The 18,966-nt window shown below is 33.7% G+C and overlaps 1 protein-coding gene across 14 annotated transcripts in view; it reads right to left on the reverse strand.

Moving 5' to 3' along the window:
• Positions 1 to 18,966, reverse strand: part of lrrc4ca (leucine rich repeat containing 4C, genome duplicate a) — a 247,943-nt gene that overhangs the window by 42,382 nt on the left and 186,595 nt on the right. Inside the window, exon 2 of one of the 14 annotated variants that reach the window (XM_058767434.1) lies at positions 10,588 to 10,687. The exons of the other annotated variants lie outside the window; for them this stretch is intronic. The gene's annotated coding sequence lies outside the window, so the exon portion shown is untranslated. The remainder of the gene's footprint in view (positions 1 to 10,587; positions 10,688 to 18,966) is intronic. 14 annotated transcript variants of the gene reach the window in all.

Raw genomic sequence — 18,966 nt, forward strand, 5'->3', positions numbered from 1 at the left:
TAGTTTGCAAAAAGATATTTTGGGAAACAGAATATGCTGACCTGATGGTTAACTCTCATTTACAAAACTTAAAAAATGCAAGAAACCCCATTTACCCCAGCGGTAAAAAAGATAATTTTGTTATTATTTACCAAATCCACATTTGTTTCAAGAGGAACATATCTATCTATCTAGCTATCTGAAAAATTGCCATTGGTAACTTTTTACTTTAAATTCTTAAACATTTATGCTTGCAAAAAAACAACAAAAACAAACAAACAAACAAACAAAAAACGTAATTTGGCATTGTCATTGACACCAAATATGTTGCAGTAGTTTAAAAATGAAGAATTTTCCTTATCTTATCTTTTTATTATTTTATTTTATTTTATTTTATTTTATTTTATTTTATTTTATTTTATTTTATTTTATTTTATTTTATTTTATTTTATTTTATTTTATTTTATTTTATTTTATTTTATTTTATTTTATTTTATTATTGGATTTTTGTGCCCTTTTGGAGCTCCTGAATAATGACAATAATTTTAATTATAGTTATATATATATATATATATATATATATATATATATGTATATATATATATATATAAAATATATTAATATATGCCACTGCAGCCATCAATTAAAAAAGAAAGAAAGAAAATACATGTTTTATTTGATTTGATTTGATTATTATTATTATTTTTATTCTATTTGAAAGAAAAATATTAATATTGGTGCAGAACTGCAGGCATACATTTACTATTAAAATACATTTTACAAAATATGTTACTCACATTTTGACATAGTTTTGTTTTTTACTAACTACTACTATCTTCATAAATATGCTAGAAACACAAAACAATGTTTTATATTTGTTCCATGAAAAGAACTGTAAAAGCACTATAAAAGTAGGAGCAAAAAAGAAAAAAAAAAAACTTAATAGTAAGACTTGGAATTTGCCGTCTCTGCTCAGCTTTAATTCTTAAACATTTATTTTTGCATGCTAATTAAAAAAAAAAAAAAATGCATATGCCACATTAGGACAGGCTTGATGTTACCAAAATGCTAATACCAATTTAAAATGCCAAATGCTGATATTTCTCACGTGTCTCACAACCAAACATGCCACACCAGTTTAAAAATTCAGATTCTCTTGAGCCTTTGTGCCTTTGATATTTTTGTCCAAAAAAATGACTGAATTTTATTTTCAGGCGAACTATGACTTCAATTCAAGCTGGTAGTTTCCATCACTTTAAAATGGCTAGAAACCATCATTTTCATCAAATGTAACCACTCGAAATGAATCACTGTATTTTTAGACCCAGCAGCAGTGCATGTTCAAACAAACTCAAACTGGCTGCATATCAATATGATCAATCTAATTATTATATTTAGCATTCTTAGATCAATATAAATTCTAGGCAGTCAAGAATGTGCATGAATCTGACCCCACACACATTCTCAACTGCTATGACTATGCAAAAAAAAATGTATAAAGGAAACTAAGCATAATGCATAATGCTCTTCTGTATACTCTTCTCCAAATATATGTGGGCTTTTTTTCTGTCAAAATTGCAGTACAATATGTTCTCATCTGCACTAATGCTCCGCTCCTCCTGTCCCAGAAAATGAGGAGGCGTGTCATGAGCTACACTAGATGCTTTTCAGGAAGTCTTATATAATACAGAGAGAGACTGAGACTAATAATATGGAGAGAAAGTGACGTGTGATACACAAATGCGCACATAAGCATTGCAAGGCCTTGAGTTACACTGACTGAATCTCCCATGAGCGGTCTTCAGAGAGCGGTTCCTCATTAATCAAACCAAAAGACAACCATTCATTGACCATCTAATGCATATTAAACGTAAAACCAGCAGGGACTTTCTCAAACCGGCAAGCTTTGATCTGATTGGATGCTATGATATGATATGTAAAATCCAAGATGCATTGGATTTTAGAAGTCTGACTGGAAATAAAGTTATTTTTGCAAGGTACCAGCAACTAAAGTGAGATATGAGATAGTGTTTCAGACTCTAAACTCTAAATGTTTCAATCAAACGATCTCTTTCTCTCTAAATAGGTGAGAGCTGCAAAACAGATCTTATTTTAGTCAGTTAGAGACTTCGATTTCATGCCTTTTTCCAATAACTGTCCAGATCCTCTAAGCAAAATGATGTGATACCATAATCATGCATATAAACAAAGCTGCTCGAGTCTGTTTTTATGTGCAGCTCTTGTTGGTTGCGTTTGTTTGATCGGTTCCATACTTCATATGTTCTTGCAGGTTTGATACTAAAAAAGTGAGTCCATAATCAAGCTCCTGCTAATGCTTAGACTCATCATTGCTATCAGTGTTCTCGACTTTTTACTTTTCCCACCTCATGTGAAGTAGCCACATTTCTTCCAGGCAGGAGGAAAATATATGCTAGCTATAATTAGTTTAGCTGACATACATATTCAGACGTGCATACATTAAATAAGGATGTTGCGGACAAAATTGAAACACGCAAATAGCCATATGATCATATAAAACGCAATGTATACACATACACACACACACACACACACATATAGATATACATTTGCATATTAAAAAAGAACATTAAAAGTTAATATATTTAAGGGAAAAGGGGGAAATTTGTATATGTACAAAATATAATAAAAATATGAATAAAGTATATATCATTTATACTTGTTAATATATATTTATCAAACATATAATATCAAAATATATATTTCAATGTATTATATATTTTAGTTGTATATAAATATAATATATTAATAATATATTTATACACATTACATTTTATATCATGTATAATTTATATATGATACTATTTTAATATAATATAGTTTTTACTTTTTAGCACTACTATTTAATTTACTTAGAAAATTAATTTACAAAAAAAATAGTTTACTGTGTGTGTGTGTGTGTGTGTGTGTAAATAAAAAATTGTAGTTTACACACACACATACTATAATAATAATTTATATATTTTTAAGGTTTTATCATAAATTATTAGAAACCTTCAGTGGATCTCAAGAGGAAATATATTTTATTTATAATATATATATATATATATATATATATATATATATTACACACACACACACACACATATATATATATATATATATATATATACTATTTTAATAATATATATATATATATATATATATATATATATATACTATTTTAATAATATAATTTTACTCTTTCACTACTACTATCTTAGTTTACAATGTTATTGTAGAGATATGTACATACAATATAGTAATTCATATATTTTTTTAGGTTTTATTATAGATTACAGGAAATATCCATAAACTGTATGACCTTCATGAGTGGATCTCAGAAGGAAAAATGAAATATACATATATGCATATTTTTAACTGGGAAGGAGCTTTGCATTCTTAAAGGTACAGAATCCTATTTTTCAAGCGCACAGAACTTTATCTGAAAGGATCAGATGAAATGGCCCCTTTAACACCCACTCTGAATAAAAGACACACATCTGATCAATGTTAAAGGAATCAAACAAATATACAGCGGAGTTGTGAAGCACAGTGTCGGTCTGTATCCCACAATCCACCTTCCCTGCCCACACATCCTTTGCCTGCTACCGGCAGCATCAACCCTGACCCGACAATCTATAAATATGTTTCCCATCACTCTCCCGAGGCTGGTTTTGTCGCACTCCACTTTGGAGCCCTTTTATCTTTAAACTGCTGCTGTGAGTAGATCAAAACACCAACAGCGATTGTGAGAGTGCAAATGCAGCAGCGTATTTCTCTTGCACTATGGTCAAATTGTTTGATCACCTCTGTTGTCTTGTTTTCCTTCTCTTTCTTTCGCTCTTTGTTGTTCAGCGTAATCTAGACCCATTCTTTGGTCCCTGAAGTGTAACTTTGATTCGAACCCGTAGGGTCAGAATGCATCACCCTTGATGAAAAAAAAAAAAAAAAACATAAATGTAGATGGCCTTTAAATCAATGGCCTGCGGTCACACTGGAATCGAATGCAGAGAGAACACAGGAGAGCTGAAACCAGCAAGGTTGTCTGGTCCATTTGTCTTCTTCGAATGGTAAATCTATCTGTGTCTGAACAGGGTCCCACAACGAGGAAAAATAACGATGACCCTACGGGAGACATAATGAGGCATCATGTAAAGGTAGAGAAGAGAGAGCGTGAGATTGAGAGAGAAGTAAGGCCAACCATAAATCATTTCTTAGCTCACAGGCTACCTTGACTTCAATCGAAATATGCTCTTTAAAGCATATTTTTTCATAATATATAAACATTTTACTTTCTTAATCTGATGCATTTAGGTGTAAAACTGGATATTCGAGGAGGAAAAATAAGTCAATGCTTTATTTTTTAATTTAAATTATTAAAAGTGACAGTAAAATCATTAATGCTGTAACAAAAATTCTACTTATAATTTTAAATTATGTTAATAAAGTGTTCTTTTGAACAGTCTAATCATCAAATAATCCTGAAAAAAAAAAAAGCATCAGTTTCCACAAAAATATTAAGCAGAAAACTGTTTTCAGCAATGATGATAATAAGGAATGTTTCTTGTAATGGTTGCTGAAAATTCAGCTTTGCCTTCACAGCGAAAAACAAAATACATTAAAAAAAAAAATTAAAAAATATTCTAATAATTTTTCACAATATCAGTATTTTTACTTTATTTTTTGATTAATTTATAATAAACGTTGGACACAACATGTGCACATTTTACTTTCTTAATCTGACATATTTCTGAGTGAAACTGGATGCTCAATGAGAAAAAAAGTTGGGCGGGACAATTTCATCCATCTCTATTGATTGGATCATAAAAAGGTGGGCGTTACTTTCCAGAATGGAGACAGATGATTGAAGGCTGAATAAATAAATAAACAAACAAACAAACAAACTGAAGGCTAAGTGATGTCATCCAAAAATGAAAGTCATTTCAGAGGAGGAGCAAGTTGTTACATTTTGATAAAACATGAAATCATGCAATTATCACACCGATAAGTCTTCCAAATAAGACCAGCAATGTGTATTAATTCATTTATTTCTACTTTATTATCCCCAAAATTATAGCTAGGTCAAAAACACACACTAGACCATGACTTATCAGGAAGAAGTTAAATTGTGGGTAGTTTTCCACTGTCTTTATGCTCTCCTGAGCTAAATATCATTAGTATTTTATTTATTTATTGTTGTACATTGGGCTGTTAATGTAGTGATACATCATGCTGACCATTAAATAATATTAAAAAGGAATCACAGGAAAGCACCCCGGACGTTTTCAATTTGGTCCAATAACATTCACACTGTGAGGATTTGAGATTCTAATTAATCTATATTCAGATTTATTATATTAAGGGTGCATTAACTGTAATTAATAGAATATCACACATGCTGTCCTAACTGGTAACTAGAAATGCTCTGGATTGCTAATTACATGACATTTTGTGGATCTTCAAGTGTATGTGGCAAAACATCAGTGCAGGCTGTTGTAATATAAAGAGCAATTATTTGTATATTACACCTTTCAGGTAAAAATCTGATACTGATATATACGTATATATACATACTACCATATATATATATATATATATATATATATATACACCAGTTAGGACAGCATGTATGATATTCTATTAATTACAGTATATATATATATATATATATATATATATAGTAATAAAAACTCTTTTTTTTAATGGCCACTGAAGATTCAGCTTAGTGATATAAAATAAAATGCATTTTAAAATATATAAAAAAATCAAACACACTCATTTTAAATTGTAGTAATATTTAACAATATTAATGGCTTCACTATATTTGGTAACACTTTAGAATAGAAAACACTTATTAACTATTAACTACGACTTTTCCCTCAATAAATTCCTAATTTGCTGCTTATTAATAGTTAGTAAGGTAGTTGTTAAGTTTAGGTATTGGGTAGGATTACGGATGTAGAATAAGGCATTAATATGTGCTTAATTACTACTAATACATGGCTAATATAATATGCATGCTAATTAGCAACTAGTTAAGAGACCCTAAAATAAAGTGTAACCCTATATTTTTAATAAAATAAATGCAGACTTGGTAAGCTAAGTGACTTTTTTTTTTTTTTTTTTTAAGTGCTTTTTCTGAAAAGCATCTGTATTCATTAATGCATGCATAAATTATCATCTCAAAATAGCACCAGATAGATGTAATCACTGCTAGATGCCAACTGAAGGTTAACAGCATTAGTGAAACCAAAGCAAAATCTTGTTCTTTAAACTGATAATACAATCAGTAAGGATTAAAACACCTTCCTTTAGCGCCTCCTTATAAGAGACCACAAAACTGATTCCAAATCAGCATAAAAAGTGGCTTTTTCCAATGACATATCATCATGTTAATGGCCTTGACAGATGGTGTGTGAATACCCTGATCAATACCATTCCAGACCTCTTAACCTTCAGTAGTGCACAGCAAGACCTGGAGAAAATGAGGCTATTGATCAGGGCAATAGAGTGGAAAGATGCGAGCGGCATGCTAGCAACAGGCTAACTGCTGCATGTGCACTTCCACTAACATACTAACTTGAACTTTCAGTGAGTGTTTATGTGAAACAAAACCAGATCCCCTCTTTTATATGTGCGTTTGTTGTGTGCGAGTCTGTGTGTTTCTTTATTTGACCGTCTGTCCTCAGGTTTGTTGTTGATTTAGATTCAAATGTTCTTTCTTTCTGTCTCTCTCTCTACCTCCCTCATGCTACCGTCTGGCATTTTAACCGTCTCTTTCTCTCCTCCGCCGTCAATTTGTAACTCTCAAACTATCGTTTGCACTCAGCTTGCACTTAATAGAGATTGTTTATCGAAAACAGAGTGCAATGTTTATCGAAGCAAACTCTGCAATGAAATTACAAGTGTGTGTTTTATACCCAAACCACCTACAGCAAAGGAACGATTAGCTTGACCCAAAAGGGAGGTTAAAGTAATAGTTCGCCAAAAAAATGAAAATTTGCTGTGAATTTACTCACCCTCAAGACATCCAAGATGTAGATGAGTTTGTTTCTTCATCACAACAGGTTTAGAGAAATTTAGCTTTACATCACTTGCTGGTGCACCAATGGATCCTCTGCAGTGAATGGGTGCCGTCAGAATGAGACTGATAAACAGCTGATAAAAGCATCACAGTAATCCTCAAGTAATCCACACCATTCCAGTCTATCAATTAGCATCTTGTGAAGCAAAAAGCTGCATGTTTGTAAGAAACAAATCCATCATAAAGATGTTTTTAACATTGCTTCCAACCAAAATACAAGTCCTCTATTAATAATACTGCTTTCTCCAGTGGAAAAAGTTGTTTTATCTGAACCAGGATAGAAATATGCACAGATCAAGCACTGTTTACAAGCAAAAACAGCTCTAAACAAATATGTCTGTGGATTTTAATATAAGAGGACAACAGGGGATGGGCTTTTTTACTGGAGCAAATGTTATTATGGATTATGGACTCATATTTTGGACAGAAGAGACCGCAATTGTGGATTTGTTTCTTACAAACACGCAGCTTTCCACTTCGCATGGCATTAATTGATGGGCTGAAGTCGTGTGGATTTCTTGTGAATTATTGTGATGTGTTTATCAGCTGTTTGGACTCTCATTCTGACGGCACCCATTCACTGCAGATGATCCATTGGTGAGCAAGTGATGGAAAGCCAAATTTATCCAAATCTGTTCTGATGAAGAAACAAACTTGGATGACCTGAGGGTGAATAAACTTTCAGCATATTTTCATTTTTATTTCTTTAAAGCATAGCTATCTTTCTGTTTACTCTACCTCTAAGTCCTGTCCTTGATCTACTAACAAAACCTCTGGATCCAGACTTCCCGCTGCGGCGGGAGCTGATCAGTGCCGTAGTCCGAGAGATTAGCGGCTCCTAGAGCATGTAAGCTTCTGTAACTGCACAATTGACACAGAACAACAAACACTGAAGTGAGTCCCTCCACACGCTCAATCAAGGTATTGCACAAAGTCAGAAAGTTGGCACCTTGGAATAAGAGAGAATTCAGTGTATACGCAAAACCGACGCTGCAACTCGCTTTTCTTAAGAGGATTTGGGATATCAGCTAAAAGCAGAGCGCTCATACAGGTATCTGTAGAGTTGATGGCTGAGTTAAGTCGAGACGTGCTGATGTTGTGCCAAGAAGCAAAATCTACACACTACAATGTAAGACGAGTAATGCTGTTTGGCTGAATAAAATGTGTTAAGTGTCAGATAAATGTTTGTGCTTGCAAATCTTACATAAATGCAATGCTAGCTTAATGGTAGATCATTGCAAGCGGTTTAGTAGGTGTTGCTCTTACATCCTGATTTGAAACCAATTTAGATGCTTTCAGTTTTGGAAATAGAGAGGAAAAGAATGAGACTGACAATTTAAAGGTATAGTTCAGCCAAAAATGAAAACTCTGTTATCGTTTACTCATTCTCATGTAATTTTAAACCTGTATGACTTTCTATCTTCTGTGAAAAAAGGCAAAAAAATATAAAAGTAGCATATGACTCATGCACAGTTTTGTTAGTGTTAACTATAATAATAATAATAATAATAGTTAAAAAAAAATTAAAAAAAACATTTGTTAATTGAAAGAAAGCTGAAAATGAAATATAAATATTAGATGAAAAACATAAAAATTTGATTGCTTATTAATGATAAATAGGGAAATCGATTCAAATATGTGACGATTCAAATCGGTTGAGATGCTAAACAAATCGCGATTCAATTAGGGGTAGGAGTTTGTATGAATCTATGTCTGAGGGGAACTTACTGTCTTTAGAAAAGTTTAGATGGTATTTTTTTCTTTTCATCTTGCCTCTGTATAATGCATATTGAAGTTCTTATGTGCAGCACTGCTTTGTTTACAGCGGAAACCAAGGAAACGCTATAAGCGCCACCTGCTGGCAGAGAGTGAATCTGCGTCTCATTCAGCTCGTCTGCCGTTTCTGTTTTATGCAGATATTTTTTATGTATAGTTTCACAAAACTGAAGTTAGACCATCTGTTTTTGCTTCAAATTTCAAAATTATACAATCTAATTTAGATTAAAAACTGCTCATGTTGCATGTATGCAGCATCTTTGTTTGGATCATGATTAAAATGCAGTGGTTGCCTCTAATTTTAAATGGAAAGAGCACAGACAAAGCCTTATTTTGTTTATATAAAGAGATTTATTTTATTTGTGTTACTTATTTAGTTGATTTGGGGCTTGTTTTAAAATTTCTATTTAGTTTTGTTATTTATATTTACATTATATTTACATTTTGTTATTTAGCAGATGCTTTTATCTAAAGCGACTTACAAATGAGGAAAATAGAAGCAATCAAAACTATGCAATAATATGCAAGTGCTATATTAGTATATTATTATAGCGTTATATTTCAGTTTCACAAAGAAACATGCAGCATTTTGTCCAAGCAATAATAAAAAGGACACATTTAATTTATAATTTGTCTTAAATCTCATTTTGTAAAAAAAAAAAAAAATCATGAATCGAATTGAAAGTTAAGTGACTCGTTACATCCCTAATGATAATATGATAATGATAAATACACACACACATACACACGTGTATGTGTGTGTATAAGCACAAAAACATTTATAAAATAAAACTAAAAATGAATACTGAAAATATCAAAAATAGCAAAAAAGCTAATTCAAATGATTAATGCATACTATAATGATATAAATCTAAAATTGCTCATGTGCTAAATTTTAATTATTTTATATAATGACTTGTGTGACTGAAAAATACAAGTTTAAAAGCTGATTAAATCAAATCTCATTGAAATTTGCATATATGCAAATAAGGTGTCAAAACGTGCCACATCCGATTTGATGTCAATGATGCCAAATCTAATTGATTCTTGTGCCCTTATAATGCACCAAATTATGAATATTTACATGCATATTATTATGCGCATGTTCAAATAGTCTAAAATAAGAATCAACCACTATAGAAAAGGAGCAGATTTTAAGGTCCTGTATGCATTACAGCTATGATGGAGCCTTTTTGTTCATTTTTTGAGCTTGACAGTTCCTAGTCACCATTCGCTTTAACTGTACAGAAAACGGCAGTATGAGACGGAAGAAAGAGCATCACACAGGTTTGGAGTGGCATGAGGGTAAATACATGATGACATAACCTTCATTTCTGGGTGAACTATCACTTTAAGCAAATTTAGGAATCAGCAAGACACAACAACATTTATCCGAAGAAGAGTCAAATGAACTGAAGATGTGCAATGCACCAGTCAGAGTAGCATTTAGCATCAGCAAAGCTGGAACAATTGCTCATATGCCTTAAACGAACTTGTCAGATCCTCTACAGCGTGATTGATACCAGTAACTCACACCATCCGGCTTATTTGTGACACAGATGAAGATAATCATCATCTCTTGTGGTAATGCTGATGAAAATGACAATAATTATGATGAGAGAGGGTGGGGGGATTGTGCTCCTACCATTCGCAGAAAAAAAAAAAAAAAAAAGTAAATACTCCCAAAAAATGTTATGACACATCAGAGAGCTCTATAAATCACTCACTTCCCTTCTTTATTCTGTTTCCTCTAGAACGATGGAGGGAAAAAGTGCCAGACGATGAGGGGGTGAACACGGCATGCTTCAGTGGCCATGACTGCACTCCCTGAGAAGAAAAGCAGTCTGTCAGGACCATTATTCAGGATAAAATGCCCTCTTTTCCTCTGATCTAGGACCAGCTGAAGCTATTCTTAAAGGAATAGCCCTGGTGATATTGAGTGCTATTGATAACAAAAACTAAATAAATGAAAATAACTTCAATAAAAAATAAAATAAAATAAAAACTAATATAACTGGGGAAACAAATAACCTAAACTAAAAAACATTTTCATGACATGAAAATAAAAACGGCCACAAATTAATTTTAGTTTTCGATACACGGTATATTATAAAACTTGCAACCTTCACAACCTGCATGCATTAAATGTAAAAAGGGGAAACAGGAAGACTGTTAAAAAGACATAAAAGTAAACCAAATAATTTGAAACTAGAAAATTACAACAACAAAAAAAAACAAACAAACAAACACGTAAATAAATAAATAAATATTTGAATGGATTGGAAACAAAATTTTAAACTAGAAATCTGTAAAAATAAAGAAACCAACCAAACGTAAAACTAAAATAAATAAATAAATAAATCTAATTGAACGGAAGTTAAATTACAAAACTAGCGAAATAGAATAAAACAAATAAGTAAATAAATCAACTGAATGAAAACTAAATGAAAAAGTAGAAAACTAACTAACGAATGAATGAATGAATTAATTAATTAATTTAATGAATGAATGAATGAAATCTGAACTAAAAATAAAATATAAATAAACACTAAATAAAAAAAAAAAAAAAAAAAAGAAAAATATGAAAACCCTGTCAGGTCACCAATTATCTGTTTGTTAACTATCGCAGTGTAGACTGTGCAATTATCATCAGTTTTTAAAAAATACAGTAATTTGACTTAAATGTATTATTTATACTTGTTCACTTTAACAATGACTATAGACAAACTGACACTTCCGTTGTGCCTCAGCAGTCACGGCCACTTGCCTACGGAAGATTTCAGAGTCAGTCAAGCTAAGCTTCCAGCATTCTCCCACAGCGAGAGCTTCCACACCGACCAATCACAAAGCCATCAGAGCAGTAAAGCTTCATGACAACGCTGATACCATGACAACGCAGACACCATCCCCTCCGCCTGTAAACATAGTCCAAGTGTACTATCATCTGCGCATGAGTTCACAAAAAAGCCGCAGGCCGCACTTTGGGCGATAAAAGAGCAGCAGCAATTCTGAGATGCTTCCTGATGGAGACAAAACAAGAGGGTCAGTCTATTCAAGCTAAATTCACTGGGTCCTTCTGCATTTGCCGGGGAGTTAATCTGATATATGGCCATAGGCTGAATCTATTTGCGTAAGAGCCTCTGCCCTTGGCTCATAGATCAGTCAAGCAGCTCTTGCTTGCTCTGTACCTTCTGTAATGGATGACTGCAGAAAGAAGCAATGCAGGTGCACCTTAAGAAACCCTAAACTGGGGAACAAGCCATGGCAGGCAAGTTAGGCCGTCAGGCAGGTTATAAATATTTGCTCAGGTCGTTCTTCTTCCAGTATCAAAGAGCACCTCCAGCCGGGTTGAGGAGAAATGGGATACATGTAACAGTAAAATATGAAGTGTGAGGAAGTGTATTCTTAAAGGGATAGTTCACATACACACACACAGACACAAAAGATACAACTGTTACCGTTTACTTGACCTTATGTAGTTCTAAACCAGATTAAAAAAAAAAAATATATATATATATATATATATATATATATAGTGGAAGTAAATGGGGCCCAAAACAACACTGAGATTTAAAAAAAATAAAAAAAAATAAATAAATATAAATCTTTGATCCACAATATGAAAAATGAGCATTATGAAACAAATTTAAGGATACGTACTGGTGACAAAAAAGGAAAAGAAAACAGATAGAAAAGATCAGCATTTATATGACATAGAAACATTTTGTCATCATTTTGACATCAATTTAATCAATACAAAATGTCATTTCTTAAAAAAATAAATAAATAAATAAAAAAAGTATTGAACTTTTGAATATTCGAACAAATAGTTCATACATTTCCTTTCCGCCACTGAAAATAGTTCTAATCAAGTTTTATGTGTCTTCAATCAGCTCGGATTTTACCACTCACTCTGGTCTGAACCGCCACAAACACACAAGCAGAGCGTTACAAATGACTAATTTTACAGCCTGCATTGGAATACATTACAAAACCAGCCTTCCCAATCCCGACCTCCAGCACGTGTCTGAGAAAGAAATATGTGTTGTGTGTGAGTGACTCTAGATGAGAGCAAGAGTAGAGCTGATAGAGATGGAGAGTGATAGTGGTGTTCAGGGAAGAAAGGTGGCAGATGCCTAGTGAAAGAAAGCAGGTCTTTTTGCGGCGGCTTTCAGTATGAGAGGAGGCCTGTCTGAAGAGGTTATTTATTTTTCATCTAGAAATGGAAAGTGAAGAGTGATGTGGAGAGAGCCTCGCTGGAATTACACTGGAGACTGTGAAGGCGCCGGAGTCTCCCGGGATTATTCGCTTCCGCTCTTGGCCGTCTTGATCTCAAGGAGGGAACTGTTGCTCGATGTCTCTCATCCTAAATAGTTGCGCTTTCTCAAAGCCTCCTCAATAGGTGTCCTCCTTCTCATTTCAAACTCAATTATAGCAGCAAGTGAAAGCCCTGGTGCTCCATAATCAATCCACAGTCCCATCAGGCCTCAGCCGTGGGACGGCTCATTAAGGGCCCAACAGCACACTTTGCTTTATTATGGAGAAACCTAGTTCTTGTTGCATCTGTGTGGCTCGGTCTCACAGAGCAAAATCTAGTACATTCCTGGTTAGTCGCAATAGCTACTGCTAGTTCTGTTAGCAAACAACTTAATTAATCCGTTAAATGTGTGTTTTTCAGCTATGAGGACTTTTATGGCTCAAAAGTTGACTGAACTCCACATTTTATTATAATGCATTTCTTCCCTTTTTTGTTATATGAAGATCACGTCTTTATCATTTTTATTTGACTTTCAGATATATATATATATATATATATATATATATATATATATATATATATATATATTCATGCTCTGCGAGAGTTTCAATCTCAAAATATGATACTGACTGCAAAAACATTTATTATAATTATATATAGATAATTATCATGTGATAATCAGAGCAGAACAGATAGATTGGGGCGCCATGGTGGATCAGGGATCGCTGGAGGCCATGGCGGGTCGTCTTCTGGGCCGTGGCCTCGGTCCCCTCGGCCCGGCCCCTAAAAAAGTCCATGGGGCAGCCACGGGGTATCAGGGTTTATTTTTTTAAATAAATCAATTTTATATATATTTTTTTTAATTGTAATAATATTTCTGTAACAATAGTGTAGTTTTTTTTTTAAACAGTAGACAAACTCAATAAAAGTGTTATTTTATTTTATTTATTATTATTTTATTTATTTATTTTTGAGTTTACATTCTACAAGTCCACAGGACCAAAAAATGGCCAGAGTTGAAGAAACTGCCCAAAACAAAATGGAAAGTCCACTGAGCGACACCAGCGGGCTTAACTAGCTTGGCGTTTTTACTCACCGCCACTTTTAATGAGCAAAAATGTCAAATTCTTTCACAGCAAAGATCTCATCGGGGAGGTTCTGGAGTGGCGGAAAAAGTAATATGCTAAAAATAAGCACAGCTGCCCTACCCAGCACGGAGGAACTTTCCCTGTAGTAATCAAGTAAGTTCTGAGCTTAAGTTTACCGAGGGAGAATAATTAAGGTGACACCGGTGCTGCTTTGGTGCATCCTCTCGCAAACTCTCACCTGATGCTGGTGTTGGGTCCTTTGCTTTCTGACGCATCAACACTCGGGTCCCCGTGCACGTAGCTGCCAGAGCCGAGGGGACTCGGATATGTAACATGGCCTCATTTTGCTCGTTCGGCAGAGGCTGCGTGGTGCTACACCGTGAGGAGCACAGAGCGGGCGGCCTTGATTATTTCCTCAAATAGAAACACGTCCACTGGCCGCTAATCGCCTCGGCAGAGCCAGAGCCAGAGCGGGTGCAGGCATTCAGCCCGTAACAATGGAGGTGGGCAAAATCTAATTTTCACACCGACGTTATTCCCTCCTTTTTCTTCCCCTCATGCTCCTTTTCAAGAAATAGTCTGGGTTCAGTATAAATTAAGTGCAATCGACAACACTTGAGGTTGTGAGATTACCCCCCCCCCCCCCAAAAAAAAATTATAATGAATTAAAAATATTATTATTATTATTATTATTATTATTATTATAAATAAATAAATAAAATCTGGGTGACATTGTACTTAGAATGGAAATCTGAGGGGCCGATTTGTAAATAAATATTATTATAAATGTTAAGTATTATTCTTATACTATTTTTGTATTTATTAATATTTTAAGTTATATTTTATTTTTATATTTTCAGCTTTCATTTTTATTTTAGTTTTAGTACATTTATGAGCTTTTTCTTTTTATTTCTATTTAGCTTTAATTTCTTTTTAGTTCAGTAATTTTAGTGATTTATGTAAATATAAACTTGTTTTAATTCAATTAGTAAAATAATATTATTGATTTAATATTTTAATTAGGTTAGTACAAATATCATTTGTATTTTTTTAAGTCTTTCATTTAATATTCATATTTAATTAAAGCTTTATTTCAATCAATAGAAATGATTTTTTTAAATTTAATTTAATTTATTTTTTTAACAATAACACTGTTTTGCAAATGGTAAAATACTCAATGTTTAAAGTGCGTGCAAAGTCAATGTTAAATGTTTGTTCTGAGTTTGTCACACCACAGAAAAATGTGTTATTAACCACCCAGCCAAATTTGAATGCTAAAAAATAACGCCAAGTAAATAAAATAAGGTATCAAAATCTTGAAAAAATAAGCCGTATTCTCTACTCTCTACTCTAATAAATAAACGCTGGGGGCATGTCCACTGGCGGCGCTGAAATCACACCTAGTCGCGGGAAAGCTGCCGTCTCTCTCAACTGTCTTCCTCTAGCAGCAGCTTAATTTAAATAAGGAGACCGACTCAGATGTTTTGTAAATTATCGCAACCAGGTATTAACGTGACGAAGGGATAGCTAGCTAGCAAACTGTAGGCTGTAGTAACTAACAGTATTGACAGTAACTTGCGACTGAGTGGACGAACCACTGATGCTAATGCACTCTAGTTATTATGTGTGTTCGACATGAAGCAGCACTGCGCAGAACGATCAGTGTATGACATCAAAGTACCGCGAGAGCGATTCGAAAGCATCAGGAGCATCTGCTCTCTATAGACCAATTTCATGTAGACGTCAAAGTTACGTAACTCGCAGCTGCGCGCGCATTGTGGTGGCAGAAACACACGGTAACAAGCGGAGTGAAACGGGGAAAATCCACAGAATAAGAGATAAAATGTACTGTTGTGCCTTTGGATGTCAGAATCGGAATGCAAATAATTTTTTATTGAATACTGTTGTCAAAAACGCCATTTGAAGCGAAACGCAGACGTTTAAACGGACAGACTAATGAATGAAACCTGCTATGATTACTCTACTTTTAAAGCATAAATTTGATTTAAACAATTGGTCAACATAATATTCACATATACAGATCAGATGTCCTACATTTACAGCATGAAATAGTATTTAAACCTATACCAATTTACATCACGTTACCTATTTTATCCCACAATTCTTTTTGAGACTTTATATTTCGTATTTTATAACTCGATTTAACTCAACAATAGCGAATTTGTCCATTCTGAGGGGAAAAAAGCCAGATGTGTGGGATATAACTCAAAAGAGAGAATGACCAGTTGATTTTTCTTATCAGACTTGTGAGATATAATCTCGGAATTGCGAGAATAAAGTCAGAATTTTGAAATATTGAAATTTAAATTTGAACGCTGCTGCCACTGCCAGACAAAATAAATAAATAAATAAATAATAATAAAAAATTTTTTTTAAAAACGACAGCTGTGGTTAAACGAGATAAAGAGCGGACTGGACCGAAACAATCATCAGAAAAGCTCGCGTTTGCAGGCGCACACTTCTTATCAGAAAAGGTTCAATAAAGTATTATCTTTTGTTGTTATGGGCGCGTCTAAAGATTTCTTATGGATCTCAGTACTATGTCGTGTATGAAATAATGTCTGCGTGCATGTGTGTAAAACAACTGACTATTTATATGCATTTATATATATTGTTATGAGTAATTGTGGCTGGAATAATAATGTAGCTGTAAAAATAGTTGCCTGCTGAAATTTAAATATATATTACATCTTCATAGATACACGGTGAGTTTGTCTTTACTATACATTTACTATACACGTTATTTGTGAGTCACTCAAGCGGAGGTAGTTCTGTCAGACCGTCCATGCTTTGAGTGAGTACAGGTCGGCCAATTTCGTCCGTTAAAGTTAACCTTTTCAAATAACGCATTCCCGGACAGTATGCAGGTATGCAGCCCTTACATATGCAGGTAAAATCGGAATTTCTCAAGTTATTGTTAAAAAAACAAGCTAACAGACTTCATAGCTAGCGTTAGTGAAGCGATCAGGGGATCTTTCTGCCACCACCGAAGCTCCGCCCACAGAAAAACGTCACAATGTTTACTAACAGGAAATTGGTCTATTGCTCTCACTGTACTTTGATGTCACACACCGAACGGTCTGTGCACTCAGTGCTGCTTCAAGTCGAACACACCTCTTATAGTGTTCGGGGAGGGGTCGTGCTCAGTGGCTCGGTTGCGTCATCGAGTCATGGTTTAGCCCCGCCCAAAAAATCCTGATCATGGAAATGGTGAAAAACTGTTTAACGGTATAATTCCACAATTATTCACAGTCTTTGTAACATGTTTCAGCAATGCATTTCTAGCATTTATGTTAAATGTTTTTACAAACAATTCTCAGTTGACTTTACATGGACTTTAATATTGAATATTCTATTCAGTTCCAAAGCCATAAGATGTAAACAATATGCATGGCGACATGATTGTAGTGTGTGTTTTTATTTTTATTTTTTTATTAATAACTTCATTACCATGACAACATAGTGCCATAATCCTAAAACAAACAAACAAACAAACAAACAAATAAACAACTTTGCAGCTCAAATGATGAATACATTTTGAAAGAATAATTAATATAAATGTGTTTATAAAATTATAACCTTAAAAAATAGGCCCCATTCATTTTTTTATTAATAGTTTAAATTATTTTTAATTTTATGTTTTAATTTTAATTTTAGGTAAAGTTTCAGTAATTTTGTTTTGTGGTTCTGAAGTTTTTATTAGTTTTAAATGTACGTATATATAGTTTTTATTCATTTTTATTTTGTTATTTTAATACATTTTACAAATGTTTCTTTGGCAACTAAATTAAATAAAATAAGCTTAGTTTTTATTTTATTTTTTATTTTTTATTTCAGTTAAAATTTTATTTCAAGCAACAAACATGTTTTTTTTTTTTTGGTTTTAGTTTTAGGTAATTATAATAACCTTCCTCAATTTCTATTTTCTGCTGTTTTTTTTTTTGTTTTTTTTAACAAAACAAGGGACATGCCAAAAAATGTTTGTGCCAATCATTATTATGACACAAATGCTGTTGATTGAACTTAATTTGTATTGAACTCAGAATATTACTTTAATCATCTCTCCACCTGCCGCCACCATCCTCCGTCCAATCGGCTGAGTAGGGGAACTGCTGAAGAAGCAGTCCATGGCAATTAGGCCTTAGAGTGCTCTTTATTTTGGTCCTCCCTGCCAAATTAGGTTATATAATAAATGAGAAAGAAAGGGCGAGAGAGAAACAGAAAAACGCCCGATAGAGAACAGATGAAGTCTAAATTTAAACCCCACTCAACATGAGTCACTGCCCCCGATGCTTGGGGCTAGCCGGGGTCTCGCTGCTGTAGTCTTGAAGTTGTTGCAGTGAATACGCTCTGGCCGACACTCACCATAAGTCACACGATACACCATCTCACCTCAGACCACCTCTAAGAAAGAATGGGAATCCAGAATCGGGAATAGCTACATGTCTTGAATCTTTTTTCTGCCAAAAGATGCATTAATGGATCTCAGCTCACACAACACTTCTGAAAAGGTGCAGAAAAGCCTTAACTAATTAACCGCAGCATTAACTGAAACCTTCAAAGGTGTGAGCTAAAGGCCATGAGCACAGAAAAGAGTGTGATATAAGCAAAAAAGGCGTGACCATATAAACAAACCTGCAAACAGACATATGGTGTAAAATACCACGGTTAACACTTAACTGCTCTGAATGTGTTTCATACAGGCCAAGATAATCAGTTCATCTGGAGACAGAGCATGT

Source organism: Onychostoma macrolepis, chromosome 25 (genome assembly GCF_012432095.1).
Source record: "Onychostoma macrolepis isolate SWU-2019 chromosome 25, ASM1243209v1, whole genome shotgun sequence".
Lineage (NCBI taxonomy): Eukaryota > Metazoa > Chordata > Actinopteri > Cypriniformes > Cyprinidae > Onychostoma > Onychostoma macrolepis.